Raw genomic sequence first — 13,608 nt, forward strand, 5'->3', positions numbered from 1 at the left:
GTTTAGCACTTTATCTAGAAAGATACTCTGACAGTGGTGGCCATCAGTCTATGGCTAGAAGAAGAATAAGTTCTTTGTAACTTTTTGTGAGACTTAGTGCTTGAGGGATTTTGTTCCACTGTTCGTGGGCTTTCTAGGGTGAGCCGATTTCAATAGAGACGAAGTTTGCATATGAGGAAGAAAGGGGTCTGAGTCACACCATTGCGGACTTCCTTCTCTGATGTGAAGGGAGAATCGGGCTTCCTGTCTATTTTGCATTACGTTTGCTTGTTGAGATGGAGGCTCGCTAGGTAGCCTGGCCTGGTCTTGAACCTGCAATCCTTGGGAATTGTTGGGATTTCAGATGTGTGCCACTGTATCACCCGAGGTTTTATTTGGTTTATTTTAATTTAGAGACTGGGTCTCATGTACGGCAGGCTGGCCTTGAACTTCTGACCTTCCTGCCGCCTTCATGCGTGCTGGGATTGCAGATGTATATATACCCCACACCCAGTTTTATGCAGTGCTGGGGGGTCCAACCCAGGGCTTTGTACATGTTAGGCGAGCTTTGGCTTAATGGGTTTTGTTGTTGTTGTTTGTTTTTTTTGTTTTGTTTTGTTTGAGACAGGGTTTCTCTGCAAAACAGAGCCCTGGCTGGCCTTGAACTCACAGAGATCTGCCTTTAAGTGCTGGGATTAAAAGCCTTTATCACCACACGTAGCTGGCTTAATGTATTTTAATGATCAAATAATATTAGGATGCATGCTAATAGAAGCATTGCTACCAAACACCGGTAGTTCAGAGGAATCTATTTTATGCTGAGTTTTTCACCTGCTGCTTTATTAGAAAGAGTATTCGGGTTGTCTATTTCCTCTCCTTAGTCAGTCACCCAGGAACTGATGCTGCATGCCGGATGAACTCCAGGTGTGCAGCCCGCCTGACTTTTGCATTGAATCCTGATCCCTGATGGGGTCAGCAGTCGACTATGTGGCCTTGGGGAATGTATTTAACCCTTTAACCTCTACAGAGTCATTAGGAGGATTGAAATGAGGTAATTTTTAAAAATCATAACACAGACAATTACTTTAGAGTTGTTTTTATTTAATAAGCAGATGGGAAGCCCTATAAATTTGCTCTATGAAAATAAAAGTGATATGTCACAGTCTGCATAGTGCTTGTTTCTCAAGCATGAGGACCTGGTTCCAACCTCAGGCCCCAAGTTAAAAAACAAAAACAAGACCTGAACGAGCCAGGCTGGGTGACACATACTTGGAACAGTGGCTCAAGGAGGTGGAAACAAGCCCATCCCTGGGGCTTAGTGGCCAACCAGCCTAGCTTATCCCTGGTGAGTTCCAGGCCAGTGAGAGAGAGAGAGATGCTGTCTCAAAACACAAAGTGAACACTGTCTGAGGAATGACGGCAAAGGTTGCTTTCTGAACTTGTCATAGTTAGGGTTTTACTGCTGTGAACAGACACCATGACCAAGACAACTCTTATAAGGACAACGATTAACTGGGGCTGGCTTACAGGTTCAGAGGTTCAGTCCATTATCATCAAGGCAGGAGCATGGCAGCATCCAGACAGGCACGGTGTAGGAGGAGCTGAGTTCTACATCTTCACCTGAAGGAAGCCAGGGACAGACTGAGCGAATATCCTCAGGCAGCTAGGAGGAGGGTCTCAAAGTTCACCCCCACAGTGACACACTTCCTCCAACAAGGCCACAACTTTCTAATGCCACTCCCTGGGCCAAGCATATTCAAACTATCACAGACCTATGCGTGCGCGCGCACACACACACACACACACACACACACGCACCCATATACATATATACATATATATATACACACACATACACACGCACGCACACATATATACATACACATACACATATACATATACACATATATACATACACTTATACACATACATACATGTACACATATACACACATGCACACATACACATGCATAGACATATACACTTATACACACATACACATACTTATACACACTCACACATATACACATACACATATACACATCACACATATACACACATACACATACTTATATACACATCACACATAACACACATACACATACTTATGCACACATACACATACACATATACACACATACACATACTTATATACACATACACAAACACACATTACAACACACATACAAACATACACATACAACACACACATACACACAAACACACATGTACAAACACATACATACACACACAAACACACACATACAACACACAAACACACACATACAACACACAAACACACACACACAAACACAAACACACAAAGACACACGCACAACACACACATACATTGAAGTTTGGCCTGTTGCTATACATTGTAATGCTAAACTCTGTACTCAGTCTAGGCCTGTGAGTGACTTCTTGCTTTTGTTGTGCCGACCTTGTTCCTTGATTTAAAACTATTGGTTAAATAAAATTGACTACAGCCAATTACTGGAGGGATTAGAGGTAGGTGGGTGTGGAGTGATCTGGTAGAGGGTGGGGCAGGGGGGAGGTGAGGGAGGAGGAAGAAGGAGAGGAAAGAGGAAGCCACCATGAGGGGAGAGGAACCATGAACACATGGCCAGGAGAAACAGCAAGTATCTTGGGGGCGGGGTGCACCACTGGAGTGGTAGCCAGGCAGTTAGAGAAGTAGATTAGGGCTGGCACACTGCCCCCCCCCCCGTAATTATCAAAACCAAATAAAATAACCATAAGCCAAGTCTCATTTATTTGTAAGCTAGTCAGGGATAAGCTTAAATTGGTTGTACTGCCACACACATACATTCACACACATACACATACAAATAACACACACATACTCACACACATACACATACAAATAACACACATACACTCACACACGTACACATACAAATAACACACATACACACACATACACATACAAATAACACATATACACTCACACACATACACATACAAATAACACATATACACTCACACACATACACATACAAATAACACATATACACTCACACACATACACATACAAATAACACATATACACTCACACACATACACCATCTCACACACAAGAAACATGCACATATGCACACACATACCCACACATACACACACAAATAAACATACATATACTCATACACATACACCATCACACACAGATGTGCACACACACACACACACACACACGCATGCACATACAAAATAAAAATAGATAAATGACACAGTACACTCCTACTATTTATACTAGGCTGGCCTCAAACTCCAACATCTGCCTGTCTGTCTTCCGAGTGCTTGATAAAAGCCAGTTCCTCCGCATCCAGTCAGCAAGTGTCTCTGAGGACTGTCGAGACTGTAAATGTCTTCCTCTTCCCTTTGTGCTCACTGGCCGCTGAGGGCCTTTTTACTACCAATTCCCGCATCCTGTTAGGAAATGCCTGGTCCTGGGAGGTAAAGACACCAATTCATTAGAAGCTTGACTAAAGTCATATAGGATGACTAAAGATCATGGGCATGGTCTGTAGGTTTTGATGGAAGAAACGTCTGGCCTGATCAGAAGCAGCTTACCGCCATCAGTCATGAGCTGAGTAACTAAGTCATGAAGACAGTAACTAAGGGAAGACAGACAGACACTCACCCTTTTTTCTTTTTTTAAAGTATCTTTTACATGAGTAGCTCCGCCATTTTACCTCCCCTCCCACAAACACCTGAAGCAGCCATTACTTGGGACGGCAAAGGGTGTGCTGGGCAAAGCTGGAAAGGACCATAGACACCGTCTGGAGTGAGCCCACTACAGAGAATGACCAGGAACCTTGCTGTGAACCTGACTAGCCCCTGGACTAGGAAGGTCTCTGCAGTCCCTTCCAACCTGACATATCGTTCCTACATAAGTGGAGGCGCACACTGTCGCTGTGATACAGGGGCCGAAGCAGAACTGTTTGAAACCGTGAAGTCAATCCTAGATCAGTGCTCCTCCAGCCTCCTCCCCTGAGATGCCTAATAAGCAAATAAGCCAAGCAAGCGAATCAACCATTGAGTTTCCACTTATTTTTCTTGGCTTGGTAGCCATGGGAGAAGGTGAGTTCGAGAGAAATCTTGCAGTTGGGAGTGTAGCTCAGTGGGTGGCGTGCTAGCCCAGCTTACATGCAGCCCCGGGCTTGATCCCTGCCCTGCACCATACTGTAGATGCCTGTGTGTCTTCCCAGAACTCAGGAGGTGTGACCGGGAGAATTAGAAGTTTCAGGTTGCCCTCTGCTGTAGAGTATGTTTGAGGCCAGATTGGGCTACATGAGATCTTGTCTTAGGGTCAGAGAGAGACAGAGAGAGACAAAGACAGATTAAATATAGCCAAGGAAATGATAATTTTATGTATCCTCGTAAAATTTTAGAGTCCATAAAGATGGTGATGTTGGGGCTGGAGAGATGGTTCAGTGGATAAGAGCACTGACTGCTCTCCCACAGGTCCTGAGTTCAATTCCCAGCAACCACATGGTGGCTCACAACCATCTGTAATGTGATCTGATGCCCTCTTCTGATGTGTCTGAAGACAGCTACAGTGTACTTAAATAAATAAAATAAATAAATCTTTTTTAAAAAAGATGGTGATGATGACGATTATTATTATTATTAATGATATAATATTATTATTTGAGACAAGGTCTCACTCTATAGCTGTCCTGGAACTCACTATGTAGACCAAGCTAGCATCAGACTTACAGAGATCCACCTGCCTCTGCCTCTGGAGTGCTGAGACTAAAGGTGTGCGCCGCCATATCTGGCTGAATCCCACATTTGTAAGGGCCAGTAGAAGAAGCAAAGGGACCCGACAAAAATACCAGTGCACAGGGACAGACAGAAGCGAGTGTGACTGGGTGCATGGTGTGCAACTCCCAAATAACCAATAAAAATTTTACATTGTTAAAAAAATTCCAACATAAAAAAATAACAATGCAGATTAGAGCTTGTTGAATGCTGATGAGGAATAATAATAAAGATTAATAATAATAATAATAATAATAATAATAATAATAATAAAATTTGTAGTGCTGGAATGCCAGTTCTATATAGCTTCTGTTGCAGACTGTCGCGTTCATTTCTCCCATACTCTGCACTGTGGGCATTGAAACACAGTGAGTGATTCACAAACAACAAACGGTCCTAGCCTAAAGTAATTGAAGGAAAATGAGAAATTAAACTGAGCAATCTAGAAGGCCTAGCTTCAGGCGTTGCATGATCCAGGAATTAAAATGTCAACCAAATGTGACTTCTCTGCCCTGGGTGTGTTCTGCTTCATTTATTCCCAAACAGGTTCTTCTCTTAGACCGGAAGGATGGGAGTTCTAGGCTCTGTATCGTTTAGAAGTCCCATCTGGTAGAAAAGGTTCATTATATCTTTCCCAGGAGCAAGCTCACAGTACCCTGCCTCTGACTGCAACTGGATCACAGACGTTAGTAAAAGACCCACGTCGGCTTCGATGCGTGGCATGAGTGTGTGCAACGCGCATGCGCGCCAGGTCAACCTTCGGTGTCATTCCATAACCATCTGTGTTATTTTAGGAGATGAGTCCTGTCGCTTTCACCTGGAACTCACTGATTTGGCTAGGATGACCAGCCAGTGAGCTGCAGGGATCCTTCTGTCTCCACATCCTAAACCCTGGGATTATAAATATGTGCCAATGTGTCCAGCTATTTTTAGTCGAGTTCCGGGGATAGACCTCTCACCCTCACGCTTGCGCGGCGAGCTCTTTACTGACCGCACTATCTCCTAAGCGCCTCCTTTCGAATCTTCCAATTAATAATGTGTGCCCTAACTCTTTACAAATACTGACCGACTCAATTCTCTTCAGCCAGTAAGATAAGAACTAACAGGGTTGGATCTGTAGAAATGAGGAAACCACTAATGAGGTTAAATAGTGCGCACAAGTCACACCTCTTGTAGAGGAGCCACGATTCCAAAACAGGCTACCCTGCTCATGGGTACCTGGCTTTCTGCTGCCTGAGATGACCGTGCAAACTTTTCAGAGTAATAGGTTTACAAAGAGCTTCCTGGCAGGACTAGGAACTAAGTGGCAGTCCAGTCCAGAGAAGTAATAATTGGTTTCTCCACCCATCTCGGGCTTGCTTTTTTTTTTGAAGAGTGTTTTGGACTGTTGTAGCTGTGTTCTCATGCACGACGTATTTGCTAATTCCTGGAACCATGAAGACTTGCCAATCAGCTTCTTGGAGACGGATGACTTCTTAAATGTCAAATGAAACATTGAGTCGTTAAATTGTGCAGTTTGAAAATGTCAGGAAAAACCATTATTTTTGCAGACAGAGAGCTTCAGTGTGGTCTGATTTTTCGAGTCTGTGAAGTTAACTCTCATCTTCAAGGAAAAAAAAAAAAGAAACTTGGATTGAAAAATGCTGTTGTTTTCTTCAGAGAGAAGTGTAGTCCAGGAGACAGAGCTGACCTCTGAGCCCTGCTTAGGATGGGTTTTGTTTTACTTTTTCCTTGTCTCTTCCAAGGTCTTTCTTCATGTAGGTTTTCAAGAAACTCCAAGAAGGGCCTCCATGACGCTCCTTCTAAAGCTTCTTTCTCCCTGTCCAGTAGCATAATTGGGCCATGTGTCCATTAGAATCCATTTCTACTTAAAGTATTTTAAACTGCTTTCCTACAGAGAGCAAGGTAGGGCTTTGCGGAATAGAGGTGATCCCACGAGGGACTTATGGCAACTTTGAGGTTGAACAAAGAAACTCTCAGGCCTCTACCAAATACTTCCCAGAGCGGAGGCAGCTGACAGAGAGTTGGTTCCAGGCCGTTTTCTCGCAGGTATTGTGAAGTGGTTGGGACCGGAGCACCTGACCACAGAGTCACCGGAAGTCAGAGCGATGTGCGTTCCCTTGGAGATGGAAGCCGAAGAGTTCATCCTGAGTCTACGCATCCTGGGGAAGTTTGTATTTCAAAGCAACTTTCACAACAGTCAGCTTTTCCTTTCAGCGGCTTCCTCTTTCTTCATGACCCGACTCGATCAACTCGAAATGCTTGGGTTGCAGTTGACTCTCTAACCGTCTCTGTATCTGAAATTACATTGGAAGGCTTTCGTTAAGTAATTTATGTGGAACAGAGTTAATGGGGGGGGGGAGTAACTGTCTCAGCAGCATAACAGCCTCCGATCTTGGGTCTCATGAAGATTGCATTTACGTGTTTTAGACTGTCACATAGTTCGTATAGCATTCCAAATAGCGCAAACACAGCTTAGAAACAAAAGCATCAAATATAGTTTCAGATCTAAAACTATCTAGGTAAGCAATGTTGGGCATATCAAAATCTTTCCAAGCCTTTCCCCTCCCCTTATTATATAAAGACATAATTCAGAAAGTCTACTCCCTGCTTGCAGAATTGAACTCGTTTGTATGAAATAAGATTTTAAAATACTGGTAATTATTCTCTGGGGTTTGGAAATTTACATGTGCTCCTGCCCTTGATTAACAGTTTCATTTGCTTTTTTTTTTTTTTTTTTTTTGTTAAGATTTATTTTAAAGGCTGAAGAGATGGCTCAGAGGTTAAGAGCATTGGCTGCTCCTCTGGAGGATCTGCGTTCAATTCCCAGCACCCACATGGCAGCTCACAACTGTTTTTTCCAGCTCCAGGGGATTCAATCTACATGCATACATGTGCAGGCAAACAAGATTTATTCTGTGTGTGTGTGTGTGTGTGTGTGTGTGTGTGTGTGTGTGTGTGTGTGTCCATCAGTGTTCGTGTATGTATGGGTACTCTTGGAGGCCAGAAGAGGTTGTTAAATCCCCTGGCAGTCGTGAATCACCTGACATGGGTGCCTGAGATCCAATTTGGAAGAGTAGAAAGTGCTTTTAGCTGCTAAGCCATCTCTCCAGCCACCTGGGTAACAGTTAAAACAACTAGATCCCAGAGAAACTCGAATCTCACCTCCTATTCATTTCTTGGAGAACTCCAGCATTGAAAGCTTCATGTAAGTGGCTTGGCTCTTGGACCGCTCAGCTGGGAGGGGGTATTTCAGGATGATGGCTCAGGAGCATCATTTGACTGACGCAAAGCATGAGTCAGCTTGGGAGAAACTTTACGGCTTTGGAGGACCTTCTCAGGGAGGGCAAGGTAACAGAAGATCTTATTCATCCCTGGAGGACCAGCGCGGAAAGTCAGGGAGGGAAAGGTTTGTTTTGGATCCATGTACAGGACGGGGAAGCAGTGAGAGAAAACAGGCTGGGCTGGGAGTTGAGAACTATCGTCTAATCTTACTCTAATGTGCAGTCTGGAGGCCCGGTCCATACCCTGTCTGGTTTCCTTCATCTACAAAGTAGGGAAAACAGGACTTCTCTAAGCTCTGACAGCTCTAGGTAGGTTCTTTCCAAAGCACATAGCTGAGCCAGAGGCTTCTGTCATGTTCCAAACAAGTCCCAAACAACATAGCCATTTTCACTCTTTGTGGTCTGCCTCGTTCTGGTGTCTGTGCCGCCATTGGATTACGAATCCTCCCAGCCCAGCCCCGCCCCCCACAACCTTCCCTCAGCCTGCTGGACCTGTATTGTGAAGATAGGACGTTCTTCTTTCCCCTTGTGGATTTTTGACAAATAGGGATCGAACCATTCATTTTAGGCTCTCTAAAAGCTTAACAAGGGGACTGAGGATGTAGCTTAGTGGCAGAATGCATACATTAGGTTCTGAGTTCAATCCCTACCCCTGGAGGAAAAATGCTACCTTCCTTTCTGCTATGAGAAGGGCATAACCAGGGAATCGGGAGTCTGTTGCTACACAACACTTCCAGTAGAACATTTTCTACGCTAACAGTTTAACAGTGTATCTTGTACGCTATGCTACTATGCAAACATCAAGTTCTTGGTTCCTGTGTACAGTTACTGGTTAGTGACTATGTTTTTCATTAAGAGAGCAGCGACTGAGAGATCCACGACTGTATGTGTCTATGATTACAGGCACACAACGGTCGCTCCTGTATCGGTATATATTTTACCCATTTTTGAGAAAAGAGCACATCTAATATTCATCTTTCATTTTTATGCTGGAGTCCTGATCATAACTTTTCCGCAGTCTTTTCCACAGCCTGTTTGTTGTGAGGCTCTTGGGCAGAATTTTAAAGCTGAAAGTTTTCTTCAAGGTCATCAAACATCTGACTATTTATTTGACAGTTGAAAAAAAAACCCAAAAAACCTAAGACCAGAGAGGTTAAGATGTCAATGCAGGTTACAGTCAATGTCAAGTGATAACTGATAGGTGTCTATTCCTGGTCCATCAATCACTTTCTTGCTGTAGCCTAATAATATTTATAGACCCAGAACACGGAACATGTATGTTTATGTAAATATAACCATAGGAATATTTATGCTCCGCTTACATTCTATTACCGAGAGAGAGATTTGGGTATAAATTTCCCTCTTGGACGTCTAGAAGAAATGTATCTTTATTGGATATTATTCATGGGTCAGACCAAACATCCCGAGGTAGGTAGAAGATATGTGTCCTGTCTCTTTAGAAGCCCGTTTCATGCTGTGCCAAGCAGATAGAGTACAGGTACCAGTTAATAATTTATGGTCTGCATTCGTCTGCATTCCTCTGACTAAAACATTAATTCCCCATTGATCATCATTATTTGCCTTTGGCCCAGGCAATGAACAATGTGCACAGAGAGTCTGACGAGAAGCTTATTTCCCACACTCACGATGGTCCTGTGCTTTTGCCAGTAATTTACTGACTTTATTTATATATGGTAATGAGCCGGTCGCACAGAGGGTGCCAGCTGTGGGAACTGTCCTGAGCACCTTTTATCTAGGGCAAGACAATGTAAAAGGAACAGCCTTCATGCCTGTTACGTTTTTCATGAAACGATGCAGGAGAATATAAAAAGTCAGCCAGATTCTTACCAATAAAACAATAGTATTTGAAAATGTCTGGAGTGGGGTTGGGGATTTAGCTCAGTGGTAGAGCGCTTGCCTAGGAAGCACAAGGCCCTGGGTTCGGTCCCCAGCTCCGAAAAAAAAAGAACAAAAAAAAAAAAAGAAAAGAAAAGAAAATGTCTGGAGAAATAGCACACGTGCGTGCATGTGTGTGTATATGTTTATTTAAAAAAGGTTCTTGGGGTTGGGGATTTAGCTCAGTGGTAGAGCGCTTGCCTAGGAAGTGCAAAGCCCTGGGTTCCGTCCCCAGCTCCGAAAAAAAAAGAAAAAGAACCAAAAAAAATAAATAAATAATAAAAAAGAATCTGGGGGCTGGAGAGATGGCTCAGTGGTTAAGAGCACTGTCTGCTCTTCCAGAGGTCCTGAGTTCAAACCCCAGCACCCACATGGTGGCTCACAACCATTATAGTGAGATCTGGTGCTCTTTGCTGGTGTGTCTGAAAACAGCTACAGTGTATTCATACACATACAATAAATAAATCTTTTTTTAAAAAGGTTCTAAAAGGATAGGGCATGAAAGAATTGGTTTAATGACTTAGAAAATATATGATTAGTATAAATTTATATATATATATATATATATGTATCTTGTATGCATGTGTACATGATTTGTACAAAAATCTTATCAATAGCCTGGTGGCAGTGGTGGTGGGGGTGGTGGTTGATGGTGGAGGCACACACCTTTGATCCCAGGACTCAGGAGGCAGAGGCAGGCTGATCTCTGTGAGTTCGAGGCTAGCCTGCTGTACAGAGAGCTAGTTCCAGGACAGTTAGAGTTATGCAAAGAAACCCCCCCGTCACACAAAAAACCCAAAACAAAACAAATTTTCATTAATAATAATGAGTTGAGGGGCTGGAAAGACAGCTCAGTGGCTAAGAGCACTGACTGCTCACCTGGAGGTCCTGAGTTCAATTCCCAGCAACCACAGGGTGGCTCACAACCATCTGTAATGGGATCTGATGCCCTCTTCTGGCCTGCAGGAATACAGAGATGCAGAACATTGTATACATGATAAATAATTGAAGTCTTTGAGAAAAAAAAATGAGATGGAAGAAATCTAGCACAAGAACCATCCAGCTCTCTACACAGTAAGAGAAAGCCTTTCTGTGTTTGAATTTGTAAAGGTCACTTTAAAGTGTACCTTTGCTTACAGTGAAATGAAGCATTCAATTCTTATTTTTCTGAGATGATCTAGTTTCCCAAATTAGGGGCATTTCCACTGAATTGCAAGGCACGACAAAGTCCTAACTAAAGGGAACTGGGCTTTTTCTTGCTTCCTCCTTTGACTGCCCGTTCCCTTTCCGTTTGGGCTGTGTTTCATCTTGGGGACTAGTCACTATCTGTCACACTGGCGAACTCGATGAGCTGCCTCTCACTGTATTTTTTTTTCCTGTCATTTCTGACTTCCTCATTTTCACTAAAAATAAAAAACGTTTTAGAAAGTTTTAAATCGGGCCTGGTGGTGGTGGCCGTGCATGCATGCTTTTAATCCCAGCACTAAGAAAGGCTAGCAGATCTCTGTGAGTCATGAGGCCAGCCTGATCTACAAAGAGAGTTTCAGGATCATGTAGTCTTGAAAAAAAAATAGAAAAGAAAAACCTTAAATCCTATGTATAAAGTATGTGTTGTGTGGGTATGTGCACAAAAGTAGAGGTGCCCATGGAGGCCAAAATAGGGCATTAGATCCCCTGGAGCTAGAGTTTCAGGTGGCTGTGAGCTACTCAGTGTGAAAGCTAAGAACGGAACTTGGGTCCTCTACAAGGGCAGCCAGCGCTTCTAACCATTGATACACCTCTATTCTTTTCTTTCTTCCTTCCTTTCATTCATTCTTGATTTCTTTCTTCCTTTTGGCCTCCCTCCTTCCCTGCCTCCTTCCTTCTTTCTTTGTTTTTTTTTTAAAGATTTATTTATTTTATTTCTCCGAGTACAGTGTCTTCAGACACTCCCGAAGAGGGCATCGGATCCCATTACAGATGGTTGTGAGCCACCATGTGGTTGCTGGGATTTGAACTTAGGACCTCTGGAAGAGCAGTCAGTGCTCTTAACTGCTGAGCCATTTCTCCAGCCCCCTCTTTCCTTCTTTTAATAAAAAACATTGCTTCTTTAATCTCCTACTACCTCCTTGAAACAGTTCTGTACGTTAAAATAAACCAAGGAAGATCACAGTCTCTCAGCGTGCCCAAGCCTGTTGGCTGACCCAAATGACCACCACATTTCTTGTAGCTTCTCCCAGAGGAGCCAGTGCTACGGTAAGGGCAGGACACTTGGTTACTCATGACATCCTTCAAGAACAGTGGCTTCCAGTGACGGCAGCTTGTATTTAGCTGGTGACCCAGTTTTTCCTAAATCTCACTGAGAGAAATCTATTTCAATCATCGTGTCTGCCTTCCCTGCCTGTTGGGGTGGGAATGAGACTGGACTTAGCATTTGAGTTACATTGTTGAATATCACAACTTGGCAAGTCACAATTTTATCGTATCACTTCTTCGTGTATTTATACATCAGTCAGGAGCAAGTAAGAAAATCAGAAACCACTTAAGTGTCTACCAGAGGTGAAATTCAATGCAGGGGTTCTGTACATCTTGACGGAGGTGTTGGGAGGCAAAGGCTTCTCAACTAAGAGAGCTGGGAGGGAGTAAGGCCCCTAAACCCAAGATGCCTTGCTTTCCCGTCTGTCTCCACCCTTCAAGCCCACTGGCTAATCACAGAGGGTGACTATGGATAAGGGAGGTGAAGAAAAGGCAAACTTTTGAGGCTAGCAACCCCTTGAGAAAGATGAAGGTTGGCGAGGGATAGAGAGTAGGGTAGTGAGGGGACGCTCCATAAAGGATGCGGAGAGGAACGGATTATGCAGTCACCGGCTCGGGATAACGTACAGCATCTTGTACAATGAGCCCTCTTGACGCCATTACTGGCAAAAACTGACAGAATCCGAGGGCCGGTTGGCAGAGAGCAAAGGCAGAGGTCACTGGGGTAGGCTCGTTTGAGGTCTGTATCACTGCTGCTCTTGCAGCAGCACCTGCTTAAGGTTGCCTCCCTTTGGAACTTTCTAGTTTCCTTCCCTTTCCTTCCTCCCCCTTTCCGCCACTCCCCTGCTGCAACTTTCCCTGCTGTCATTAGTCAGAACGCCGTGGGTTGAGTGGGGAAAGCCTCAACTCTTCAGCAGTCTCTCAGCCTCGGCAGAGGCTTAAAATCATTAAGGCAAGGATTACTAATGCACAAGAGTCTTTCAAGCCTCCAAGGTCCACAGAGGAAGTGATCCCTGAACGCAATGCTGAGAACTCAGGGCGCTGTTAAGCTACATCACGTGTGATCAAGGGTTTGAATTATTGGCTTAGTGACTTGGCAGTTAAAGATATCCTGAGGTTAATGACTGCGCCCAGAGGTACTGAGAGCACAGCGTTCCTATTGCGGGTTAGGACTGAGGTTGTCCATGAATTGATCATGATAAAGATCTACTTCTTGGCCCGGGATAAATTAATATAAAGTCCCTCGGCTTTAGTTTTGTAAGTTTCGTTGTAATTTGGTTTTTTTTTGTTGTTGTTGTTGTTGTTGTTGTTGTTGTTGTTTTGGTTGTTGTTTGTTTTGTTTTGTTTTCTGTTACAGGGTTTCTGTGTAACCCCAGTTGTCCTGGAACTTGCTCTGTAGACCAGACTGGCCTTGAACTCAGAGATCCTCCTG

The sequence above is a fragment of the Rattus norvegicus genome, chromosome 20 (assembly GCF_021556685.1).
Source record: "Rattus norvegicus strain SHRSP/BbbUtx chromosome 20, alternate assembly SHRSP_T2T, whole genome shotgun sequence".
Taxonomy (NCBI): Eukaryota; Metazoa; Chordata; class Mammalia; order Rodentia; family Muridae; genus Rattus; species Rattus norvegicus.